The sequence below is a fragment of the Astatotilapia calliptera genome, chromosome 23 (genome assembly GCF_964374335.1).
Source record: "Astatotilapia calliptera chromosome 23, fAstCal68.1, whole genome shotgun sequence".
Lineage (NCBI taxonomy): Eukaryota > Metazoa > Chordata > Actinopteri > Cichliformes > Cichlidae > Astatotilapia > Astatotilapia calliptera.
In genome coordinates this window covers 19,567,294-19,591,210 of record NC_137443.1, presented here as the reverse complement: position 1 = coordinate 19,591,210, position 23,917 = coordinate 19,567,294, and the positions used below count along the sequence as shown (strand labels likewise).

At 40.6% G+C, this 23,917-nt stretch overlaps 1 pseudogene across 1 annotated transcript; it reads left to right on the top strand.

Moving 5' to 3' along the window:
• Positions 1–5,357: 5,357 nt before the first annotated feature.
• LOC113017923 (histone H1 pseudogene) lies at positions 5,358–6,186 on the top strand (annotated as a pseudogene). The gene has a single exon (XR_013905123.1). The product of XR_013905123.1 is annotated as a histone H1 pseudogene (transcript).
• The last annotated feature ends 17,731 nt before the right edge of the window (positions 6,187–23,917 follow it).

Here is a 23,917-nt window from a genome sequence, read left to right as displayed (position 1 = left end):
AGAAGGCAAAAACAAGGCAAAAAATGACAAAGCAGCACTTCTGTAAACGGAAGCAGTAGCGGTTCTGCTGCAACAGCTTTGAAACCACCCACTCAGGCCCAGACTTCCTGTAATGCATCGTAGAATTAGCATTTACAGTAAAAAGATGACTGTGAAAGAACTTATGCTGAGATGGCGACAAAACAAAGATACATACCGATCAAACTGAGTCGCCCAATGTGCAAGCTACGTGGCCAATAGGAGGCTTCTGCAGCTACAACCCTTAAACACACCTGTTTACTGGGGATGGGAAGCTCGAAACAAATGTTTTGGCACTGAGTCGAGCTTGTGAAGCTCAGATGTTTAAAGACACTGCTCCGAAGCTTGGTTCAAAATACCAGGTCACATGACCACGACTGAACGAGGTTTTCGTGCCCCAGTTTAAACAGGTGGTGTACCTGCTGCTTCCAGACACTGCACTACAGTCATTTGCAATTACTGAATTTGTGTTTTTGATATTGTCGCTTTTAATTATTACAAATGTGGATTTAAAAAACAGTTTTCAGCTCTGACTCCATTTGCTCTGTAGTTTTTTTTTTTCACTTTTAAGAGAAAATGTCATTTCCTTCACTGCAACCTGTTACTCGCATAGTGCGCAGTCATAAAGAATATTTTACTGTTAAAAGAAATGTTAGAAAAACACATGAATACAGCTGATCTACTTCTGAACAGTTTTCATGGCAAACGAGTTTTTTGTTTCGTGTCTTTTATTCCCACTGACCCTTCAGCTGAGAATATCTCATAGACAACACAAGCAGCTTCACTATGACCCAAACTCCAGACTCACAGTAAACAAACATCACACAGTGTTACAGGACACACAGCATCCACAGCAGTGGGAAGGTTCAAAGGTCCTTCACTAGAGGAAGATTTTAATATGTTCTGATCAAATTGACTGTTACGATTGATCAGAATGGGATAAACGTTGCCTTTTAGTAAAGAAGGAATTAAGTCTTTTTTTTCATTTAACTATATATATATATATTTAATTTATTAAAAATACATACATATATATTAAAACCTAACACTGTGCCAGCTTCTAGCTTTTCTTGCCAGTGTGTAGAACAAAGTTGATGACACAGACATCTAGAAAACTTAAAAATCAACCAAACCAAGTTTGAGGGCTGTGAGGAAGAAACAAACCGACTGAGCTAAAAAAAAAAAAGCATCTGTAAACCTGTGTGGTTATTACAGTGAACACAGCAGTCTGTTCTCTGTATGTTTGACTTTATCAATGGATTTATTGTGACTATCATGAATGTTCACAGAGGGAGGATGTTGCTGAAGCACACTGATCACTACAGTCACAGCTTGTTGTCTTTAGCAGTCCCAATATTTTTCTGGCCATGTTTTAGAATTTCTCTCATAATTACTGACAGTCTGATGTAATAAGTAGTTTTGTTTGGAGCTTTTGCCTGTCTGCAGCATTGTTTCACAGAACAGCGTCTTCAAGTTGTACTGAAGGCCCTGTTCCAAATTGGCCAGCATGTATCACTGTGGAGATGGTTTCAGTGTCACGGCTGCCTTGGCAGACGTATGGAGTGGAGAGAAACAGGACCCAAGTGCAGACATTGATAACAAACTTAACTGTGAACACGCTTTTATTTGCAGCGGGGACAGGAAACAAACAAAAGCAGAGCACGAATAAAACCTAAACTAAATAAAACTTAAAGTGGGAGCACCTACAAATATAATACAAAAGAACAAAAACCTGAACCTAGAAACCTGGAACTGAAACATAAAAACCTGAGACAGGGAACACAGAACATAATGAACATGGGAAATGTCACGGGTGATACACATACAAACCAGCAAACAAACAGAGGAAGACACAGGGCTTAAATACACTGAGGGATAACGAGGGAATGAGACACAGGAGGAGAGCACAGCTGGGAGTAATCAAACATGAGACCAAGGGGAAGTAAACTGAAAACATTAACAAAGACAACAAACACATGACTGACAGAGGAAACATGGATCAATGGAAGAGCACAGAAACTAAGAGACTATAAATTCTAAATAATAATGAAAGCAAAGACTATTAATAATTCAAAACACAAAACACTGGGTCACCAACCCAGGACCGTGACATTAGGATTGTTTTGAGGCCTCAACACGATTCCAGCACAAATGTTTCAGTGTTTCACGAAACCTCACTTTCCCCATCACTATTGTTTACTACCAAGTAGTGATAGGATTTCCGGCTCTTTTTAGAGAACCGGCTCTTTCGGCTCCGAACCGACTCTTCGGGTTGTTTTGTTGCTTTAATTAATTTATTATTAACAATAATATAAAATTATGCACAAAAGGAATTACTAATGTAAAAAAAAAGTGGTTTTATTTATATATGTTTATATATAAATATTTACGGTGGCCCCTAGAGACAAAGCATGTACAAACTCCAAAACACATTTCTAGCGTTAACTGAACTTCCAAAACAGAGCTACTTATATTGTATTGTTTGTGTATTTGTCAATGGAAAATTGTATTTAGTAGTCAGTATAATCTTTTAGTGATATACGTTTGCATATGGTAGAATACTGCATGTAGTTATTTGTATTAGGAAATATTCAACCATGTATACCTAGAGGCATATAATTAATTGTGTGTGATCTCTAACAGGCTGCAGGCTTGGGGTGCATCCCAGGAATGCACCCCCACGTCTGGGAGCATGAGAGCTCATACCTTGTTTTATTGTTTTACGGCAGGATTAACGTAGCTATGTCTGTTTTAGTTTAAGTGCTTCTTTACATATAGATGAACTGCTGGACTTCCTCACCATGTTATCTAGGGTGAGGACCAAGGATGTACCTTTTGTGCTCTCATGACCCTTTGATCAGCAGGACACACACACACACACACACACACACACACACACACACACACACACACACACACACACACACACACACACACACACACACACCTACTGAAGTATAAATAAAGATTGGGGCAGTTTCTTAGCGCGAGTCTCAGTCTGGAGGCTGCCCTTGCTAGCAAGAAGTTCTGTGTGTTTCTCTTCTCTGAGTCTTTACTGAAGAAGTGTTTTAGAATATTTTCCCTAACATTATTTGGTCCTTCGTAGCCGGAGGAGAAAATATCAGAATTGTTATCTGTGACTCTGTTCCAAGATCCAGCACTGATTCCTGACGCCGTGGGGAGCCAGCACCGAAGCCTGTGCACAGCCCTCTTGGACGAGGAGAGAGCCCCAGGACGTTAAATTCGGGTCTGGGCCGGTGTTATAATCTGGTCCGCGGCGGTGGGATTCAGTCCAATGATCTGAATCACCAGTGGGACGTCAGGGGTGAGAAACACTATTTTGGTATATAAGACGGCCGCAAAAGTTTAAAGAAATGTGATAAAAAAAAAAAAGGGGGTTTAAGTTCGCCAAAAGACCTGTGTTTTGACCAGTTTTAGAGGTAGCTGAAATTATCTCGTGACAAATTAGGTTTAAGTTCGCCAAAAGGAACTGTGTTTTGACCAGTTTTAGAGGTAGCTGAAATTATCTCGTGACAAATTAGCGCGCAAATGTCTATGTGTGTGTATGTGTCTGGAAGTAAGTTGATTTTACAGCACAATACGCTGCTGAACTACTTCCATTTTTTGTTTTCTGTGCTGAGGCTCATGTGCTGGTGACAAAGGAGAACGGTTGAGTTTCATCTCATAAAACTGATACCGCTTCACCGTTAGGGTGAAGTCGAAGGCCGTATCAGTAAACCACTCTGAAGTCAAGCGTGCCAGCGACGGCCCAGCAAAATCTTTGAAAATGGGGGATAAACAAGTAAAATTAACACCTGATGAGAAATGTCTAGAAAAACAGCAAGCCGGAGCACAATTAATCCAAAAGAAAGAGAGAGGAATGCATCGTGGAAGAGCAAGAGGTAGAAGAAACAAAGAAGACAGTAACTCAGAATAGGATAGCAGCTCAGGTGAAGAGAGCAGTTCAGACTAGAAAGAACATAATAATCCCTCACCCAGCGAAAATTAGAGATCACAGTAGTTTGAAGTAGTTTAAAAAAGGGTTGGAAACAGACCCGACTGAATAGATATAAATGCAAGAGGAATAAAGTAAAATAAACAAAAAGCTAAATTACAACTTAATTTTAATGCATTCAAACTAATAATAAAAGGATAACAACCTATAAACTGGTATTAATAATGAAAGCAGATAATTCACACAAACAGAACTATAACTGTGATAACTGGAGTGTGCAGCGTTTCCGTGAGCAGTTTTCCTGCATCTTGACTTGTGTGTAGAGTGTTCATAACATCAGCATCATGTTTTTGTTTATTTGTTTTGTTGGGTTGAAAAATAGTTAAATAAACTGGTGATCATATTTATGGATCACCATGGTACATATCATCAGCCATGTGATTTATTTACGCAGATGAAAAAGTGAGTGTGAATGTGTCTGACGTCACAGTGTTTTTGTGCGCTGTGTAAGAGTGATTGCCTTTGATTGTGAGAGCGGTGATTCTGCAGGTCACCAAGAGTGAAAAAGATACAAAATTTACATTGTAGATGAAAAATAATTATAGGAAAAAGGTTTTGTGTTGATCAGCCAAGAACAACTACAATCTTATTTTCTGTTTTTAAGAAAGGACTGTTCACAAAAACACACACAGAGAGAGAGAGAGAGAGAGAGAGATGTGTGTTGATTAAGCAGCGATGATAATAATGAAATGTCTTAGTTTGTCACTTTCAGGTGAAAAGCAGACCTGAATCAATTTTCCACATGCAGCGGTCGGAAGAAAGTCATAGTTTAACATCATTGGAACCATTCAGGCCAAGTTTCTGGCTGACTTATTTACAGCACCATGTGTCTCTCAAACTCACAAGCAGCTCTCACTCCTCCCTGAAGACAAGGAATGCAGCTCCAAAGAGCAATAACATGGCAGATAAAGAGACAGCAGCAAAGTCCTGAGCAAAGAGTTCCAGCAAGCAGCAGCAGTGTGGACAAACAGCATCAGAGAAGAAAGCAAACCCATCTTCCTGTCTGATTGGATGAATTCCACGGAGGGGCGAGCAAGATGGCGGCGTGAAGAGGAGTTTTTGTTCGAGCGCTTAGCACGAGACACTTATTTGACGTCTTTCTGGCTTTCGGGACTTTTTTTTGGAGATCAGCGCGCTAAACCTGCTGGATCTGAGGCCAGGTTCTGCGGCGGCAGCATGTCGAAATGCTCAGAAAGGACTGAGTGACTCGGGCAAGCCACATGCAGCTAGCATGCTGGCTAGCGACCATAGCTACATGAAAGAAATGGACCCTTCATGATGCGCTCAATGTGCCGGCGCTGTGGTGGGAAAGGCTCCATCATAAACACGCCCTGCGCCCTGTGTAGAGGTTCAGGCTAAGAAGAAGAAGACGACGACTTCCAAGCCCAAGAAGGTCGGCCCCAGCGTGGGCGAGCTGATTGTGAAAGCCGTGGCCGCTTCCAAGGAGTGCAACGGCGTGTTCGCGGCCGCTCTCAAGAAGGCTCTGGCTGCCGGAGGCTACGATGTGAAAAAGAACAAGGCCCGTGTCAAGACCGCCATCAAGAGCCTGGTGGCGAAGGCCACTCTGGTGCAGACCAAGGGCACCGGGGCCTCCGGATCCTTTAAGATGAACAAGGTTACTGAGAGCAAAGCCAAGAAGCCCGCCGCGGCCAAAGCCAAGAAACCGGCAGCAGCTGCTAAGAAGTCGCCCAAGAAGGCAGCAGCAGCACTTCAGCCACTAGTACAAAGTCAACCGCATCAGAGGAGGGACAGGACAAAGCTGAAGGAGAAACTGCCTGCTATTGGACTATTGAAGTGGGAGAGGACAATAGAGTGAGAGTGGTGAGAACACAAATTTTGTTATTTAAAGTGGGAAATTAAAATTTGGGGTTAAAAAACCTGGGGAAAAGAAAACTGACTGCTTAAGTTGGAAAATTGAGAAGGAGTCTGGATATATGCAAATATAAAAAACATATACATCATATACAAAATCACACACACAAGCAGAACATGCATTAACTCTACTAACACTTCCAAACACAAGAGAGCTCATGAAGATTAGACAACATCTTAAGCATGTCAGTCTGTTTATCATCTTGTCCAAGTCACTTAGTGTGATGCCAATACCAGTGGACTCAAAGCACATCAGTTAAGAAATGATCAAACAATAGTAGAGAAGTGTGTAGGAAAGGCAGCTTTAAGAACATGCTCTGTTGGATATGCAGCTCCTCAGACATTGATTAAACCTGCCTAATAACACAAATGCAATGAAAATTAGCTTGTTATCTTTTATCAGTGTTAAAATAGTGTAAATTTAGCAGACACTTGTTATCAAATGCTGAATTTATCCTGTTGGATTGTGTGTCCACAGGTGTTTGTACTTTGCGTCGTAATAAAATGACGGTAAAAAGCTCCGCCCACTTCCTATCCATGTCTTACCATGCAACGACTCTGTGAATGGACTGGAGAAGTGTAGTGGTAGAGTCCTCCGTCAGGAATGAGATATGTGTGTCGACTTTTTATTCTCCCTTAAAATTATTATGCCATAACGCTGCACAGAGCAGCTCTGCTAACAGGTTATGGGCCCAGAGCAGCAGTAAAGAGATCCTGTAACTGCCAAAGGAAGGGCAGCGTTTCCTGAAACCGCAAGTTACCGGCAGGTGTTAAAAGTTTGGCACGATTGAGTGAGTAAGCGTTTTTGTGCATCATGAGCAGACGCACGGCAGAGTCGGGCAGTCGATATTCCCGTTTGCAGTTTGATGGAGATGAAAGGAAATATGAGATATGGGAAATGAAGTTCCTTGGTCATCTCAGACTACAAGGTTTGAAAGATGTCATCTTAAAGGCTGAGGGTGATGAAGAAGCCGATGGTGAAGATGATGACAAAAATGCAGAAGCATATGCAGAGTTGATACAATTTCTGGATGACAAAAGTTTATCGTTAGTTATGAGAGATGCAGTTGATGACGGACGGAAAGCCCTAAAAATTTTGAGAGGTCATTATGCAGGAGTGGGCAAGCCAAGGATCATAAGTCTGTACACCGAACTTACTTCTCTCACAAATGAAAAGAATGAAAGTGTGACGGACTATATTATCTGAGCAGAAGCAATTATCACAGCGTTAAAAAATGCGGGTGAGTCATTAACTGATGGACTTCTGATCGCAATGATAATGAAAGGTCTACCAGAGACATTTAAACCCCTGATTGTGCACGTTACACAGAGCGAAGCAAAAATCACATTTTCAGAGTTTAAAGTAAAACTCAGAAGTTATGAAGAAACCGAGAGAATGCGTGCGGCTGTAACTGATGACAACGTAATGAGGACAAAAGTGCAATTAGACCAGGATTCTACTTCATGGCGAGCAGATGACCGAAGATCAAAGAATAATGAGATTGTGTGTTTTAAATGTGGACTAAAGGGACACACTGCAAGAACGTGCCGATCCAGAGTATGGTGCAGTTTTTGCCGGAGTAGTACACACAAAGATGCGACCTGTAGAAGGAAGTTAAGACGGGATGAAGCGAGAGGGGTTGTGGAGAAGGACTACGCGTTCAAGACGGGCTCCGAACCCCAGAGGGTCCCGGACGGCGGCCAAGAGATGCTGAATAACCAGCTACTGGTGGATACAGGAGCGACGTCACATATCTTTACGAAGATCGAGAGTTTTAAGACTTTTGATGACACATTTCGACCTGAGGCTCATTGTGTAGAGTTGGCTGACGGAAGGCGGAGCAGAGGAGCTGCAAAGCGGCGAGGAGATGCTGAGATAAGTATGATTGACAGTAAAGGACGCAGTCACAAGGTAACATTGAAACAAGCACTCTACATTCCATCGTTTCCACAGGACATTTTGTCAGTAAAAGCAGCTACTAGTAACGGAGCCACTGTGGTTTTCAAACACGGGGACAGTTTTCTTAAACATGTTGATGGAACAAAATTCCCTATATATGAACACGAGAGACTGTTCTTTATAAACACTGTGCAAGAGTTTGAAGAGAAATGTAATGGATGTTTTGATATGCAAACGTGGCATGAAATTCTAGGACACTGTAATTATGAGGATGTTCAAAATCTGCAAAATGTCGTTGATGGAATGGAAATTAAGGGTAAAATCAACAAAAATATGCAATGTGAAGCCTGTATACAAGGGAAGTTTACTCAAACTAGGAACCGAGAACCAGATGAAAAGGCCAGGGCAGCATTAGAGTTGGTACATACGGATTTAGCTGGTCCGATTACGCCAAACTCTAAAGAAGGGTTTAAGTATGTTTTGTCGTTTGTTGATGATTATTCAGGTGCAACATTTGTATATAATCTGAAACACAAAAGTGATACGACTCAAGCAACTGAAAGATTTATTGCAGAGGTGGCGTCATATGGGAAAATCAAGTGCATTCGTTCTGATAATGGAACTGAATTTACAAGCAGACAGTTCAGAGATTTATTAAGTAGACACGGCATTAGGCAGGAAACTTCGGCGCCATATTCGCCTCATCAAAACGGAACAGCAGAGAGGAACTGGCGTACACTTTTTGACATGGCGAGATGCATGTTAGTTGAGAGCGAATTGCCAAAGTCTTTATGGCCATATGCAGTACAAACCGCGGGAGTGATTCGGAACCGATGTTTTAACAAACGCACAGGTCAGACAGCGTATAAGATGTTAACTGGAAAAAGACCTGATCTTTCTAGAATGAAAAAATTCAGATCATTGTGCTATGCTTATAAACAAAATAGGGGAAAGCTGGATCCAAGATGCGACAAAGGTGTTTTCTTGGGATATGACAAAAATAGTCCAGCATATTTGATCTATTTCCCAAAAACCGGGAAAGTTGAAAAGCACAGATTGATAAAAATACTAAATCCCGCGACAATGGTTCAACAAACACAGAGTGATCAGATGTATGAAGATGAGGTTTATGAATCCAGAAAAGATGGTGAACCCAAACAGATGAAGGATGAGGATATTCTAGATGGTAGTGAAAGCAGTCAAACTGAGTCCGAGGTTAAAACTGATGATAAAGTAGATGCTGGAGCTACACGTTATCCATCCAGAATCAGAAAGAGACCTGATTATTTGAGTGATTATATCACGGATGTGAAAGAGTGTGAAAATGAACAGATGCAAACCAGTGTTGATTATTGCTACAGATTGTTGTGTGAAATACCCACATCATTTAGCGAAGCTATTGTGTCAAGTGAGTCAAAAGAATGGGAAAAAGCGATGAATGAAGAAATCCAATCCCTTAAGGAGAATGACACATATACTTTAACCACTTTACCAGAGGGTAAGAAAGCAGTGGGGGGCAAATGGGTTTATGCCGTTAAAAAGAACTCAGACGGATCAGACAGATATAAAGCTCGATTTGTGGCTAAAGGTTTTAGTCAAACAAAAGGAGTTGATTATGAGGAGACTTTTTCACCGACTGCTAACTTATCGAGTGTGAGAGTTTTGATGCAGAAAGTGGTTCAGGATGATATGTTGGTTCACCAAATGGATGTAAAAACCGCCTATCTACACGCACCAATAAATGAAGAAATATATATACAACAACCAGAAGGTTTTGAGACAGAATCAAGTGAGACTAATAAACTGGTGTACAGATTAAAGAAATCACTTTATGGGCTGAAGCAATCGGGTCGTAACTGGAACCAAACCTTACATGATTATTTAAGCAGTTGTGGATTTAGACAAAATATTGCTGATCATTGTGTGTATTCAAAAGAAACTGAAAGTGAAAAAGTAATCATCATAGTGTGGGTGGATGATTTACTCATTGCAGCTAACAATGAAAATGTGCTTTCAGGCGTGAAAGAAATGCTCTCTTCTAAATTCCAAATGAAAGATCTGGGGAAACTTAACCATTTTCTAGGAATAGATTTTCTTCAAGAAAAAGAATGTGTCAAAATGTCACAGAAAATATATATTGAGAACATTTTAAAGAGATTTAACATGCAAAACTGTAAGCCAAGGTTAACACCCTGTGAACAGAAATGGACTCATTCTGATAAATTCGAGACATTACCAGATGTGAGAAGATATCGTGAAGCGGTAGGATGTCTTATTTATCTGAGCTATTGTACGAGACCTGATTTAAGCTATGTTGTCAGCAAACTGTCACAACATTTCAATGCGCCAACTGTTGATGATTGGACAGCAGTGAAACATGTTCTGAGGTATCTAAAAGGTAGTCGAGGAAAAGAACTGTGTTTTAGGAAATGTTCAAGTGGAAAACTAGGTCTACAAGCATACAGTGATGCAGATTGGGCATCCAATGTTTCTGATAGACGCAGTATGACAGGTTATTGTGTAAGCCTAAATGAAAATGGTCCTTTGGTATCATGGAAAACCAAAAAGCAGACAACTACAGCACTATCAACTTGTGAAGCCGAATACATGGCATTAGCAGCAACAATTCAGGAATGTATGTATTTGACTTATTTGATTCAAGATCTTGATGAGTTTGAGTATGAAATACCTATGATATTGGAGGACAATCAGGGAACAATCGCTTTGTCAAAAAATCCAGTGAACAAACAAAGATGTAAACACATTGATGTGAAATATCATTTTATAAGGTCAGCTGTACATGAAAGGAAAGTGCTCATTGATTACTGTCCAACTGAGTCAATGGTAGCAGATATGATGACGAAACCAGTTTCAAAGTTTAAGTTAGACAAATTCTCTGTATTTGTGTTTGGAATGTAAGATGTTTTTTTCGGAGGATTGTTTTTCCCCAACCTGTGTACAAGTGGGGGTGTTGGATTGTGTGTCCACAGGTGTTTGTACTTTGCGTCGTAATAAAATGACGGTAAAAGGCTCCGCCCACTTCCTATCCATGTCTTACCATGCAACGACTCTGTGAATGGACTGGAGAAGTGTAGTGGTAGAGTCCTCCGTCAGGAATGAGATATGTGTGTCGACTTTTTATTCTCCCTTAAAATTATTATGCCATAACGCTGCACAGAGCAGCTCTGCTAACATATCCAATGCAAAAAATTGACTCTCTAGGTTGCAGGACAACAGTTTAACTTTTTGTGGGAAAAAAGATCCTGGTTTGACCAACCAGTGATCAGACAATAAATTTAGTTGTTAATATAGTAAATTGGGAGAAGCTTCCTGCTTGATTGATGCAGCACAAGTTTACTACTAAATTTACTGTATGAGGGAAATTCTCTTTTAGAGATAACATTTTGAACATGCATTTCTGTCGTCCTGTCATCCTAGTGGGTTAATAGCTGATATGCAAATTAGTTGATCGGTTTTAGATTAATGAAAGGTGACTGAATTCTAGCACGAGTGAATGAGATGTTTGTTGTGTGTTGAGTGGAGACTCTAAAACACTGAGTTTCCTGTTTTGATGTGTGAGTGAATCCTGTATTTAGATACACAACTCTGAATACGTCAGAACAAACTTCTTTTGTGAAGTGCATGACAGCATGTCACATGTTTTATGATGAAGGGAAAAAGGAAAATTGAATAAAATAGATCTGTGGCTTAAATGAGTGAAGAGCACAGACCTGGTGATTAAACTCATAAGTTAAAGAAGACATTAGGGTTATGTTGTGTGTTGTGCAGCTGATGGTTGGTTTGGAGTGAATCTAGCTGATGATTCTTCTCCTGTTGTGAAGTTGATGAGGAGCTTGTGTCATGACTATAACAAGGCCTTTATTTTATTTTGATACTTTCACAGTGCACTGAAAGTTTGGTTTGATAACCTCTGTTATTTTTCATTTTTGAACAAGCACTGATTTTTGCTTGTGAATTTCTTTTCTTTGAGCAGATCTGCAAGTCGGGAATTAAAAGCGTTACACGTCGCCAAGAAAATTGTTACAAGTGAGTTTTTTCCACATTAAAATGGGCTCTGGAGAAAGCTACTTATTTGGGACAATTAGGAAATGAGAGTCCCCCCCAAATAGGATTCAACGAGGAAATCCAGTCTAAATTATTTTTCTTTTTGAAATAACGTCGTTTTGCTGAGCGTGGAAACGAATGCGATGATAATTTCCACAATTAGCAAAAGAAGGAACCACTGAGTGAATGAGTAAGAATTTTAAAATAACTGACTGACTGACTGAACATGATTGTGTGAAGCTAACCCCCACCTGACAAAGGTGCAGATGAACCCATGTGTTTCCTTTTACAGGAGCAGAAAGATGACAGCAACACTCGAGGTTGCATGATGATTTAACCTTTTAAATGCCATTTTCTGTGTCTGTGCATTTATCAGGTGTGTTATTCATAGGCTTGTGTTGCTCACAGAGATAACTGTGACAAAGTATGCATACGCCTGCACAAGCGCTAATATTTGCATTTTCTTTTCTTACAGCACGCCAGTTCTTCATGTGAATTGATGATGCGATTTATACCAGGACAACTGGTTGATGTTTTTTCCTACTACAGGATTTCTGGGTTTATGTGTGAGGAAAACTGTGTTTATAGGTTATGAGTGGTGATGCTGTTACACTGTGTTTTTGGGTAAATGTGAAGGTAACTTTGAAGATGTGAATAACACGTGTGAAATTTCCTGTGTTGAGAACTAATGTCACTTCTTTCCATAGTTATGGATGGTTGGCTTTATGGTGTTTTTATTGCACTTCTGGAACCTGTTGACCTGTGTCTGACCTCCGTCTGACCACAGTCAATGTGTATTGCTAATGTTTGTTTTTCTATGACTGCGTGTAGAGGATTCGGCAGAAGCGGACAAGTGACATGAGAAAAACAAATAAGAGATACAGTGTTTCTAGGATAGTTTGATATGGGCTCATTAGCTGGCCACTTTTGAGCCCATAGTAATATATAAGTGGAGTGACTTTGCTTAAGAGCAGTCACCGATTACATTAATGTTGCCTGAGTACATGGGATGATCCATGTCTGAGGCGACTTATGAAAATAATTGTAGTTTACTGATTTGAGAAAACCTGAACATGACACTTGTCTTGCTGATGTTGAATGCTTCTTGTTCTTATGATACAATTGTTTACAGGTATGAAGTTTGATTTTACTTCCAGATTTTGCTTTCCAGGCCATGATGGTGTGTATGCAGGCTCCTGGGAGTGCCAGGTGTTAAGCAAACTTAATATGCAAAACACGCTAACATTTTTATTGCAGGATTATAGGTCCAGGGTGGTGCTGCTCCAGGGGAGGAGATGCCCTGATGTTGCCTGGGATATGATCTAGCTAATCTTTTTCTTTAAGACAGGAATCTGAGTTTGATGAGTTGACTCATGGGAGTGTCCATGTGTCAAGAGAGGGGATCCAGGATTAATATGAAACAATAAATTAACATAAAATTTCAGAATTAACATTAAATTTTGTTTTATATAATTTTTGTGGCGATTTGTGTGATTAACCGTTTATTTACAGGTATTAAACCTATGCAAGTGATGCATCCATGTTCAGATGAGGCTTTGATGGCCTATAAGTGAAGTTCACTGAACTAAAGAATGTGGTTTGATGATTGTTGACATGCTCTCCAAATAGAAGTTTTTCTTCTTAGCAAGGAAATACAGGTGCAGCAGTAATCTCCTGAGAAATCTTCAGAGGCCCAGTGAGAAGCGTGAACCACTCCAGGCATAGCTGACAGCCAGGCAGTGGTTGAGGTCAAAGGTCAAGCTGGTTGGGGCCCATCATGAGATCAGATTTTGGAGCCACAGCACGGACCATGAAACTACGTTGGAATGAGAGCTGTGCCAAAGGGGATTTCCAGAGGCTAACAGAGGAGATTGTGGACAACAGACGGGCACCTGAAGGATGAGGGGAGCGTGCCAAGCTCCATCGACAACGCAGAGGGAGTCTAAGGATGACATCATGATTCTGTGAAAGCACAGGAACCAGAAGCTATGGTGGTGATGACAGCAGTTACCTATGAACATCACCTAAAGCTGTGTCACTATACTGTGCATACGCGGGCACATTGAAGACTGCTGGGATCATAACGCCAGTAAGATAACTGGACCCAGCACCCTTTTCACAAAGGGGTTGATAGAGGCCAATTCAAGTGCTTCTGACCTTTTCAACTGCCTGCAAAATAACGGAGAGATCCTCCTGGATTTATCAGAGCCACTGCAAAGAGGTCGAGGTCCCAAGAAACCCCGGCACCCTCAAGACAGCACAATAGAGAAATCTCACACTTGGTTGTTTCAGTGGTGAGGGGGGAGTGCTGATTGAGCCCCCGTAGGGTAAGCTCGCACTTCAACCTCCAGCCTCTGATCAACTCTAGGGCAACCAAGTGCGAGGCGTGACGGACCTGTGTGCAACCATGGGAAGGTGGACCCTCTTGGTTACCTTGACTACGACGCTCACTTTTACAGGACCCCAGCTGGTGCCGGAAACAGCTGAACCAGGAGGAAGGCAGAAAAGATGGACACACGACAACGCTCACCTAAGAGATATGACGCAAGACCACATTCATCCGTGGATGAACAATGTCAGGTACCGTTATATCCACGACAGAACAAAAGCAGAATCGGCAAATACAGACTGTTATGTCTGTTCCCATCTACCTAGCATGGCAACATACCCCACAATATATATGTTCCTGGACTAACTCACAGGGAAGAACTACTCTATGATACTGGCAGAGAAAGGGGACTTCGTGTCCTCTTCAACAACACATGCTGCACTTACATACTGGACGATGTACACTCATTAAACGTGACTGACGCCCTGAGTGCTTTGAGACAGATCTAGCAGGCCCAAAAATCAGGACTATGTAAGTGATACAAGTGACTGGTTTTCTTGGCTATACACTGGCTCCTGGTTACAGGTGCTAAAAAGACTACTCATCGGAGTTGGGATATTTTCACTTTTATTTTGTGTCTTTGTAACGTGTATATTGCCATGCCTAAAACTTATGATTAACCACGTAATATTTTCTACTGTTGCTGCATAAATAGCCATGACAAGTGATGATGATGATAATGACCCCGACCTGTTGGAACATGAAGACTTTGTGTGATTAATGACGATGTGATAGAAAATGTACAACAAGATGTTACAAACTGGTATCTCACTTAAAGTTTTACTGACAACAGGAGGGAATGTCAATGGAAAATTGTATTTAGTAGTCAGTATAATCTTTTAGTGATATAAGTTTGCATATGGTAGAATACTGCATGTAGTTTATTGTATTAGGAAATATTCAACCATGTATACCTAGAGGCATATAATTAATTGTGTGTGATCTCTAACAGGCTGCAGGCTTGGGGTGCATCCCAGGAATGCACCCCCACGTCTGGGAGCATGAGAGCTCGTACCTTGTTTTATTGTTTTACGGCAGGATTAACGTAGCTATGTCTGTTTTAGTTTAAGTGCTTCTTTACATATAGATGAACTGCTGGACTTCCTCACCATGTTATCTAGGGTGGGGGAGACTACCCTTTCCTGACCAAGGATGTACCTTTTGTGCTCTCATGACCCTTTGATCAGCAGGACACACACACACACACACACACACACACACACACACACACACACACACACACACCTACTGAAGTATAAATAAAGATTGGGGCAGTTTCTTAGCGCGAGTCTCAGTCTGGAGGCTGCCCTTGCTAGCAAGAAGTTCTGTGTGTTTCTCTTCTCTGAGTCTTTACTGAAGAAGTGTTTTAGAATATTTTCCCTAACAGTATTTATACTAGAGATGGCACGATACCACTTTTTTTATGTCCAATACCGATATCATAAATTTGGATATCTGCCGATACCGATATGAATCCAATATAGTGTTTTTTAATCAATAAAACAGTTTTTTTTAATATCTTGCTGCATTTTGTATAAGTTCATACTCACGTTTAAATAAACAACAACACTAAATCTATTCTGTTATACCTGTATGTAAAAAATACACTGCACCCAAAATATTTCATAGTTCAGAAATACATATCAATCTAATAAACTTAAACTTGCACCATCCTCCCCAAATTAAATTTGATGCCACACAGAAATATTAAGCAACCTAACTAATAGGGTTGCAAACTACCAGCAAAAAAAAAAAAAAAAAAAAATAGGGAACCACCCCCCACCTCATGATGTTTAATTGACGTAATCAACTTAAATTTGATGCAGTGTGAAAAAAAATGCACAGAAATAAATTATTTTTCAAGAATAATTAAATAGATTCAACATCTTTCTTCTACAGAACTGCAGACTGCACAGACGGTGTCTTCCCAAAGGAAAAAGTACTATAGCTTACTAGGGTATATTAGACTTAACAGTTACTATATGCAGTAATGGGCTTCTATACATTTTACATAAGATTAAAACTTTGAGTGTACGATTCAGATAATTATTTATTAAAAGCTAGGTATTTTAAATGAGAATAAGAAAGAAAAGTATGTCTTTGTGCCCTCTTTTCCCTGTTAATGCCCTATCGGCCCCCCTGGCTAAACTTTGCTAGATCCGCCCCTGCACAGTTACCAACCGTCAGCTAGTAGAAAAAGATCCTGGTGTAGAAAGTAATAATAAATAAATTCTAACAACAGCTTATCAAACTTAAAACGTGCTGCTGGTTTCCTCTTTCTGGTGCAAAGTGGGCCAAAAACAAAGAAGAGAGACGGACTCGCAGCCGATCAGCTGATCATTAATCAGTTTCATGACTGAAGTAGCAGCAGGAGAGGGAGGGAGAGAGAAGAGGCAGTTGCTCCATATATCGGTTGTTAAACTTAACGTGGGAATGCTTTACAAAAATTCAGAGATGAACTTGCACACTTGCTTTAATTCTCTCTGGGATAACCTCCAGAGATGAAATGCCGGATTGGTAGCGAGGCTACAAATACACACAGCCGCTCTATCACGTGATGCATACTGCTCCGACGTGCTACGGTTATGAGCTGAGTTACGCCGTGTAGCAAGTTTTGTGAGGTGCTTTTTTGATATTTAATGGATCGGATTACATTTCTTATTTCTCTCTGATATCCGATCCAGTAAGTTACGTCAGTATCAGAACGATACCGATACGTAATATCAGATCGGTCCATCTCAAATTTATACATAAGCACTCATATATATTTAAATAATTTAAAAAAAAACCATTTGTAGAATATAAACAGAGCACTCTGCTTCTCTTTACAGCTCCTCACTCCACCAGGGCTTTTTGGCTCTTTCTGATAGTGTGCAAATGTGATGTACGTACTGCGGCAGTCATACAGACAACTGGACGGTCCAAAAGTTGGCCGACCTATTACTGGCTGAGGTTTTAGTAGAGTTGTGGCTGAACCACATAAAAATATATCATTAATTTTAATCTCCCCAATCAATGATAATGTTATGTTGGAATGTTGTTAAAGAGGGTCAAAAATGCTTCAACCCAGTTTGTTTTGCAGATTCTGTATAGCAGCTTTAATATAGGGAGGACACAACTTCCAGATTGTGTGAAATCAGTTTTTTCTCTTTTTCAGTTTAACAGTTTCTGTTGTGCCTGTCACTGTTCCCTGTCTGTTTTCTTACCTGGATCTTCCTGACCTTGTACTTTCTCCTCATGTTCCCTCTTTCCTCTCTCCCTCTTTGGACTGACAATCATACACAAATAGATTGTATTCAATTAGATGAAAAATTACATTAATATGAAAAAAAAATACTACTAAGATCAATAATGATAGTCCTCTCTCAGTGTACTTTCAACCAAAAGGCAAATAACCAAACCGCATAAACATCTAATAAAAGATATAAATATTGAAACACTGATCCAACATTATTCTTGATTCACGGATCATTTGATTTTACACTTTTACCTGAATGTGGCTCCTTTTTTTGAAAAAAACGTCCTTATATCCCTTATAAACATGGCTGTCTCGCTGTACACACATGCACACACACACACACACACACACACACAACAGGAGTTATAAGGTTAATGGGCATTCAGTCAGTTAGCTAGTTAGTATCCATTTCTAACAGGACAGTGGTAACAACAGTAGGCTACGTTTTAGATTTTAAATAGGCTGTATAAATTTCAATGGGAGCAACAGGACAATGAAATGTTGCTGAATTTACTACAGAACAGGACGGATTGTAGGGTAGCAAACATTGTCAGAAAACAAGTTTTCAACACAGCAGGTTACCTGGTGTAATGTTTTTCAGCTAAAAAGAAACATGGTCTGACTCCTACCAACTATATAAAGAGTAACTGAAGGTTAAATGCAGCTAATATGTCTTGTTTTAAGCCAGGCACTTACACCTCCGCTCTGCTGCGTCTCAGCCACCATCGCTCTGGCAGCAACGGTGCTAGAGCCAGAGTAGGGGAGAGGCGAGCTGAAGCTAACCATTGTTTTAACCGTTGTTAAAATGTTATGTCTCAAACAAGTACAGTTTTTTTTTTTTTTGCTTTTTATATTTTTAGAAGTGTGTCACACAAACAGCAAATATTGTCAAAAAAAAGTCAAAAAAGTAAGAAATCTTTGGGGGTGATTTGATTCATTCAAAAATGGGCTAAAATCGCCCCTGGTTACCAATATTAAATTCAGATATTCTAGTCAGGATTTGGTCGATATCTGATCTAAATGTCAGATTTATGTAGAGCTGGGCGATATGAGATTTTTTCATATCACGATATGTTTTTTTCATTTCAGGCGATAACGATATCTATCACGATATAAGCCAAATAACTATATTTGTAAGATTTAAATGTGCCGTTGCTCACAAGTAAAATGTGAAATAATCAGCAGCTTGTTTTTATTTAAATATTTATTTCCCATAATAAGTTCAACAGGGTAGATGTACTTAAGGAACATGAGACTTTTTCAGATAAATAAAGGCAAATATTGTAAACTACACAAAAGGCAGCCGCTAAAGTGTTTAAGTTTCAAAATAGAACAAACAAAACAGACTAAATTGTCAATTCCACTTAGAAACAAAATATTAATTCTAAAAATAAATCTTAGTTTGTTTTACAGAAGAACAGACAAAACTGACTAACTTTTGTCAATATCAAATAAACTGAGAACTAAAAGGAAATTCTCAATCTCTCCTTGTTGTATAGCTTAGCTTTTCAAACAGTTTTAACAGTTACTTTAGTCTGACAAAAGCCGAATGACGAATTAGCGCTTCCAGTCAGAGACTGAGGCTACGTCCACACGTACACGGGTATTCTTGAAAACGGAGATTTTCCGTTTTCGTTTTAAAAAATAATCCCGTCCACACATAAAGGGAGAAATGAAAGAAAACGCTGCTATGAACATGCCAAAGCAGCAGGTGGCGCTAAATTCCTAACCGTGCAGAAATGTTGGTCAATCAGAAGTCTAGAAGCCTCGGTGGGAAAAAGTAAACAAAGCTGGGGCATAGAAGCAGAACAGAGTCGTATGTGTGGAGGGACAGTAACTGTGTGTATATGTAAGCATTTAAACACTGCAGAGAGTACAATTAACAGTGCGCGCTACTCTGTTTTTTGTCAGACTTGAAATAGCCGAAATACCTTCACACTACGGAACTTCTATGGCTCTTCCGTTCGACAATCTCTCCGGCATTGGGACCATCATCTGTTTTCTCTTCGGTCACGCTCGGTTGATTTTTCTAGTCGGCACACTCATTTCCTCCATTACGCGCTGGCTCCATTACCCGCTGGCTGCTTCCCAAACAAACACACGTGCGGCTTGGCACTTGTGCTGTACGTACCAAGTCACGCGACGTGACGCTGCGGCTGTGATTGGTTCGGCTCTGCGCTACTGAATTTGGATCGGCTGACCTTTTTTTTTTTTTTTTTTTTTTTTTTTTAAGAGGACAAGAGTGGCGAGGTCTATCGCGATAGCTTAATTTCTCTATCGAGTAAAAGTTATATCGCGATACATATGGTTATCGTTCTATCGCCCAGCTCTAGATTTATGCATCCTCAGTTAAGAGTCTCAACCTAGACCCGGTTTGTAGAGTACGCTTGGGGAGTGTGATCGTGTGTACAGCGTCTCTTTATGTCTGTCTCCACGTTGGTTGAGTGTGGAGTAAGTGCACATGAGAGAGCATGAGGGTGGGAATGAATGTTTGTGTCTGTGTGTGCCTGTATGTCTGTGTCTATATGTCAGGTTGGGTATCAGACGCCACCTCTCTGGGGACACCTCAGGCCCTCCAAGGTTTGGAGGCCTATCTCCACCCACCACCACTTCCCCTGCCGGTGGCGGACTCCCTCAGGTGTCGGTGCGTTGGTGGTTCTTTGTGTCTGGGGGTGGGCGTCCAGGTACACACCGGCTCACTCCTTGGCGGCCGCTTATCGGGGCCTGGAGCCTGGGGCTCGCTCGGGCCCCTTCGGAGGTGGGGTGCCCCCGGCCTCTCGGCCTGGGGCTCGGTCACTCAGGCACAGCTGGGGGCCGGCGGAGCTCACGGGCGCGTCACTGCAACTCCCCCTGGCTTCTGCTCCGCGGCTGCTGAGTGAACCCTCATCTGGGACTCTCCTCAGCTCTTTCTGGAACAGTGGCGCGGCTGCCCCTCTGTTGGTCTTCCATGGTCTCTTGTGTTCTGGGGGCCTCTGGATGTCTGGAGTTTTGATCTCCTCCATACCCGCTTCACACCCTGGAGGACGGGGCTGTGGCCCCCCCACACTCCCTAGCAGATCGTTACATGGAGAAACCTTTGGAATACAAGCGCGCTGATCCACACAGGTATGCACACGGGTGTTCACTGCTCGTAGACCCAAATTACACCTTTCTTGGCCGCTACTTCGAAGCACATCTGTCCTGCGAGCTGCACAACAACATTGAATATTTAGTATTTACTGCTGTTTACACTTAGCTAGATTAATGCGATGGTGTTGTGTTTAGTATGTTGCTTTGGTTTTTTTTGCTTGTTTTCTATTTTTCTCTCAACAGGTGATCCAGGAGATTTTTATTTATTTTTTTTCTCCCCCCCTTTCTCACTGTCCCTCTCCCCTTCTGTTTTTCCTTTCCTTCCTCTTTCTTTCTCCCTTTCCTATCCCTCACTCATGTCTGTCCCGTCTGTAACATCTGAAAATAAAATATAATAAATAATAAAAACAAAGATCGACCAAATGGACCAATACGGCAATGCCACGATGATCCATTTGGCAAAGTAAATCCATTGGGTATCCTTGTTGGTCTTCAGACAACAATTCTGATGGCTAAAGAACCAAATGGGACAGGCAAAAAAAAAAAAAAGTCTCAACTTTTCCACAAGGCGTGGTTGTGCTGTAAAGCTATAGCTTCCCACTCAGACCCAGACTTCCTGTAATGCATCATACAATCAGCATTTACAGCGAAAAGACAATTATGACAGAGTCAAGTATGTCTTAGTCTGCGTGTTCCATTCCCTGCTCTCTGTTCCAGGCATTCCAGCTTTCATGTACTTAGTTTTCCTGGTTCGAGTTTTATGTTAGTTTCCCCCCTGGTTATTTCCTTCATTTGGCTTATTTTTTTGTTTTTAGCCACAATAAACGCTCGCATTTCCTTAAAGTTCAGTACCACCTTTTTCTTCTGCTTTTGGGTCCGCACACCACAACTCCCATGTGATCTGTTATTGCAGATCGTGACAGGAAAGAGACGTAAAACTTTAATGAGAAACGAAAGCAAGAAGATCAGCAAAATAAGGGAACTGTTCCACTTGAAACACAGATTTCTTTGCAGTGCCATGCATAGTGAAGTAGCATGATGGAATCACCCATTGAAGTATCTGAGATGAAACATTCACTGTGCATTACCTTTAAATAACTACTTCCTGTTGTCTTACCAGTTAGTGTTTCAGGCTGTTTCTTTTTTTTTCCAGCTTTAGGAAATATCCTGACCTGTTCACCTCAAGGATAAATTCACATATTTCAATGTAGAAACAGCTCTGAACTGTTTCAGCAACATTTCTGCTCATGACCAACAATTTTGACACCTTTAAAATGTGTTTTAAAAACTTCAAACATATCAGCTTTGTTATTAAGCTCACTGAAAACAAGAATCACATAAAAATGAGTTTGGGGTTATTTAAAATAGAGAGAAAAAAATATATACACATTCCAAGACTTTTCTATTTTTTCAAAATGGATATAAATAAATCAAATTATTTGACATTTTTGATTCATGTTTTATCATGTGTGTTAGTGCCGCTATTGTTTTCTTTCTACAACTATACATTTTATTTGCTTTTCATTGATGAAAAACTGAACTACAGACAAGAATCAGAAAACAAATGGTAAATGGCCTGTATTTTTATATAGCGCTTTACTAGTCCCTAAGAACCCCAAAGCGCTTTACACATCTAGTCATCCACCCATTCACACACATTCACACACTGGTGATGGCAAGCTACATTGTAGCCACAGCCACCCTGCGCCCCAGGGATAATGTTCATTAAATAAAAATAAATAAATAGATAAATCAGCAGGATATTTCAAAGAACTCACCAGCTTTGCCCTCAGTGCTGATTGCTGAGTGGAGTCAGGAGAATTGTTATCTGAGTGAGTTAGAAAGAGCAGCAGGACACAGCCTCACACAGCAGATTCAACAGGGCTGTAACAGTTTCTCTGGTTTGTCTCTGGTCTACACTGTTAGGCAGCAGGAAAAAAACCCAGCATGCACCACAAGGAAGTACATGTTATTCTAGGACGTCAGCCTTTTTGTCACTTATCATTTCTGTGCCGTTTTTACGTATATTTGTATATTCTTGTATTCAAGCTAGCTTCTCCTTTTCTTCCTCTAAATGATATTGTGGTGGCAGATTTCTTTTCTCATATATTAATCACATATATATAATTATATCACATTAGTTACAGTAATATCACTTTCTCACTTTACCATAGTAAGAGCACTCCTGTCACTAGTTTACATGCATGTGGAAAGTTAACACAGTGAGGTCATTGTAATGGGAGACATCAACAGATAGTGAGACTCTTTCTGCTTATCAGGGATGTAAATCCTTAGGTGAAGGCTAAGCAGAAAACAAGGTCATAATTCTCTCTGTGAGGGAGGAGGTATAGCCCCCCCGTGAGAGGGGCCAACATGTAAGAGTTTGTGATATGTTCTTTGTCTGTGTTGTAAAGGCGGTGTCCACAATTCAGAAATGGTCCTGGTGTTTCACTGCGATGTTCTCTCCACATTGCAATGTGTTTGTTTCACAAAGGTACATATCAGAGACAGAGAAAGATCTTACTGTAAGAGAAGGAATGTGTTTCTATTCATTACACAATATATGTTCACCAAGATTAATTAATAAGTGAGAGAAAACTAAGGAAGAAATATAGAGAAAAAGATAAAGTGATAACTAGACAGAGAAGTATATAGAACAGAGAGGGAGAGGGATAGTCTGGATTAAAAACACTGCTCCGAAGCTTGGTTCAAAATACCAGGTCACATGACCACAATTGAACAAGGTTTTCGTGCCCCATATATATATTAAAACCTAACACTGTGCCAGCTTCTAGCTTTTCTGCCAGTGTGTAGAACAAAGTTGATGACACAGACATTTAGAAAACTTAAAAATCAACCAAACCAAGTTTGAGGGCTGTGAGGAAGGAACAAACCGACTGAGCTAAAAAACAAACAAACAAACATCTGTAAACCTGTGTGGTTATTACAGTGAACACAGCAGTCTGTTCTCTGTATGTTTGACTTTATCAATGGATTTATTGTGACTATCATGAATGTTAACAGAGGGAGGATGTTGCTGAAGCACACTGATCACTACAGTCACAGCTTGTTGTCTTTAGCAGTCCCAATATTTTTCTGGCCATGTTTTAGAATTTCTCTCATAATTACTGACAGTCTGATGTAATAAGTAGTTTTGTTTGGAGCTTTTGCCTGTCTGCATCATTGTTTCACAGAACAGCGTCTTCAAGTTGTACTGAAGGCCCTGTTCCAAATTGGCCAGCATGTATCACTGTGGAGATGGTTTCAGTGTCACGGCTGCCTTGGCAGACGTATGGAGTGGAGAGAAACAGGACCCAAGTGCAGACATTGATAACAAACTTAACTGTGAAC